This window comes from Furipterus horrens, unplaced genomic scaffold (assembly GCF_987537825.1).
Source record: "Furipterus horrens unplaced genomic scaffold, mFurHor1.1.pri manual_scaffold_7, whole genome shotgun sequence".
Taxonomy (NCBI): Eukaryota; Metazoa; Chordata; class Mammalia; order Chiroptera; family Furipteridae; genus Furipterus; species Furipterus horrens.
In genome coordinates, this window is record NW_028327177.1 from 1,348,319 (window position 1) to 1,350,962 (window position 2,644).

Below are 2,644 nucleotides of genomic sequence, written 5' to 3' on the forward strand. Positions count from 1 at the left end.
ATTATCCTTTTCACAGTCCTGTGGCCTTGCGTGGGGTCTTCCTTCTCATTATCGGTATTTATGACCTTGTCTGTGAGGCTGGCTTTGCGCTGAGAAATCACCCAGGGAACAGCTAGAATCTCACGCCAGGCTTGTTGAGAGAACAGAGGCAGCGGGATTAGAGGTGAGAGGGAACCTCCTGGCCCCCCTCGAAGGCCCGCTGGAGCAGGAGAAGGGGGAGAGCAGGTGCCCACAGGCGCCCACTCAGGCGCTGTCTCCACGTCTTTCCAAACATATGTTTCAGTTAGAGTGAGTTTCACCCATCGACACATTCAACAAGCCATTTTCATTTCCCAGCTTTTCCCTAGTCTGTATGTCATGCTGGGTCCACCAACATGTCTCCTGGGAACGAGCAGCATCCATTCTCATTTCCCATGGGGGATGCTGGGACCGGCTTAATCTGCATACAGCTCATTTGCATACACCAAAAGCCCGCGGGTGGTCCAGCCAAGGACCAGGCAGCGTGGGCCGCAGATGCCCCGAAGGACCTGGGCTGGAGGGAGGCGCCTGTGTGCGCGGCACCTGCGCGATCAATCCCACGGATGGGACGCCAGGCTCTGACGCTGGTGTCCCCCTTTTCTCCTGGTCAGCCCGGGCAGAGGCGTCGTTGATCGTGATGCTCTTCTGGGAAGAAGAAGCCAGCATCTGGCTGCACAGGGGCCTCTCTGCTTTCTGTGCAGCCGGCTCCCTCCCTCGTCCGAGCCCTTCCTCCTTCTGCTTAATTCCTGTTTAATTTCTGTTCTACCGGCCCCGCAAGGTGAAGGCAGAGCGCTTCGATTGGAAACCTCTCTTCTCTTTTCATTTCAGTCTTTAGCGCTGTAAGTCCCCGCCTGCTGTTTAAGTGACAGTTTATAAATTCCAATATGCCCTCTTTTAATTTTTGTTCCGTTCAAAGTCCTTTCTCCACTACCTCCGGGTCCTTCCTTGGCACCTGGGTGTTTGCAGGAGCGTTATTTAGTGTCCGACTCTTTGGGGACGTCGCAGAAATCTTTTTACTATTGATTTCTTTTTTTTGGTCATCATCGCTCTTCAAGCCAATATGAGTTCTCATCATTGGCACTATTGATTTCTGACTGAAGTTCATGTGGTCCCAGAATGTACTCCATGCAGCCCGAATCCTTTCGAAGTTCTCGGCGTCTGTTTGAATGGCCTAGAATACAACCCATGTTCATAAAATGTCCGCGTGCCCTTGCAAAGAATGGGCTCTGTGATGTCCGCGGGGTCGAGACGGGGAATAGTGTGTGAGTCCTCGTGGCCCTTAGGATTCACGGCACCTGCCCCATCCGTGACGCCAAGAGGCAGGTGTTTAAATCTCCTCCTTGTGGGGGTTGTTCCCTCCCTGTGCTTCCGTCAGTTCTTGCCCCACGCAGCTGGGCCCTCTTGGATTAAGTGTATAAACCTTTAGGATGTCACGTGCCCCTGGGCAGTTAGGCGATCTCTACCATGGAAATGAACATTTTTTAAAAATCCCTGATCATGTTGTTTGCTTTGAAATAGACTTTGATATTATTGTAGCTATTTGACTTTTTTTCTTTTTTGATGGGTGTAGCACGGTATATACCATTTTCATAACTTTTCTTTCACCCTATTTGTGTCTTTATATTTAGAATAGGCTTTTTTTTTTTTTTTTTTTTTTTTTTTTTGTAGGTAGCATAGAGTTGGGTCTTTATTTCTTGACCCAATCTGAAAATCTCTACCTCCTGACTGGGGTGCGGAGGACATTTAAACTTGAAGTCATTACCAGTAATACCGGGCTTGATGCCACCTCCGCAGGTTTGTGTTGTAACGGTCTGTCTTATCTGTTTATCATTGTTATCTGGATTTCCTGGTTTTCTCTGTCTTCCTTTCTCGGGGGAGGTCACATCTCCGGAGGTTCAGCCTGGGCCCTTTCCTCCCTCTGTGTCATTACTGAACATGTCCGGTCTCTCCGCAACCTATTTGAACATATGGAATACGGTCATAAGAGCTGTTTTTAATGTCCTGGCTCATTCCGGCTACAATCTGCTTTAATTCTCTGTCACTGTCGATGTCCTGGCCCACGTGGGTCACGCTGTCCTGCTTCTCTGCCTACCTGCTACGTTTAGATTGGATGGCAAACACCGTGAGTTTTATCTTGTTGAGCGCTGGATCCTTTTGTGTTTCTACAAACATGTCTGCGCTTCGCTCTGGGATCCAGGTGAGCTCTTTGGAAACAGTTTTGTCCTACTTCTAGGTTTCGTGAGGCTGGCTCCGAGCCTCGTTTAGTCTGAGGGTAATTAATCCCGCTCCCGAGGCCAGACTTCTGAACACCTGTGAATGCTCACGCATCACGGGTCTGGCAGTCTGACTGTGGGAACCAGAAATACGCCAACCTGCCCCACGCGGCATGAGCCTTGGCATCCCTTTCTGTTCTGGGGGCCCGTCGTCCCTCGGCCGTGAGCCACTCAGGTGTTTTCTGCCTACAGACAGCCACGGCCATTTTACTTGTACAAATATATGTGTTAAACCTCACACCAAACTGTATTTTTGCTCTAAAGTGTTGCTTTGCTTTCTACAAATATTTGTAGTATAAACTAAGACACAGATACAGAAAACCACACCCAGCACACGCGTGGTTCACAATTTG

At 49.4% G+C, this 2,644-nt stretch overlaps 1 non-coding gene across 1 annotated transcript; it reads right to left on the bottom strand.

Moving 5' to 3' along the window:
• Positions 1-1,014: 1,014 nt before the first annotated feature.
• Positions 1,015-1,099, bottom strand: LOC150003936 (small nucleolar RNA SNORD115). The gene has a single exon (XR_016512511.1). It is a non-coding gene; the product is annotated as a small nucleolar RNA SNORD115 (small nucleolar RNA).
• Positions 1,100-2,644: the final 1,545 nt, after the last annotated feature.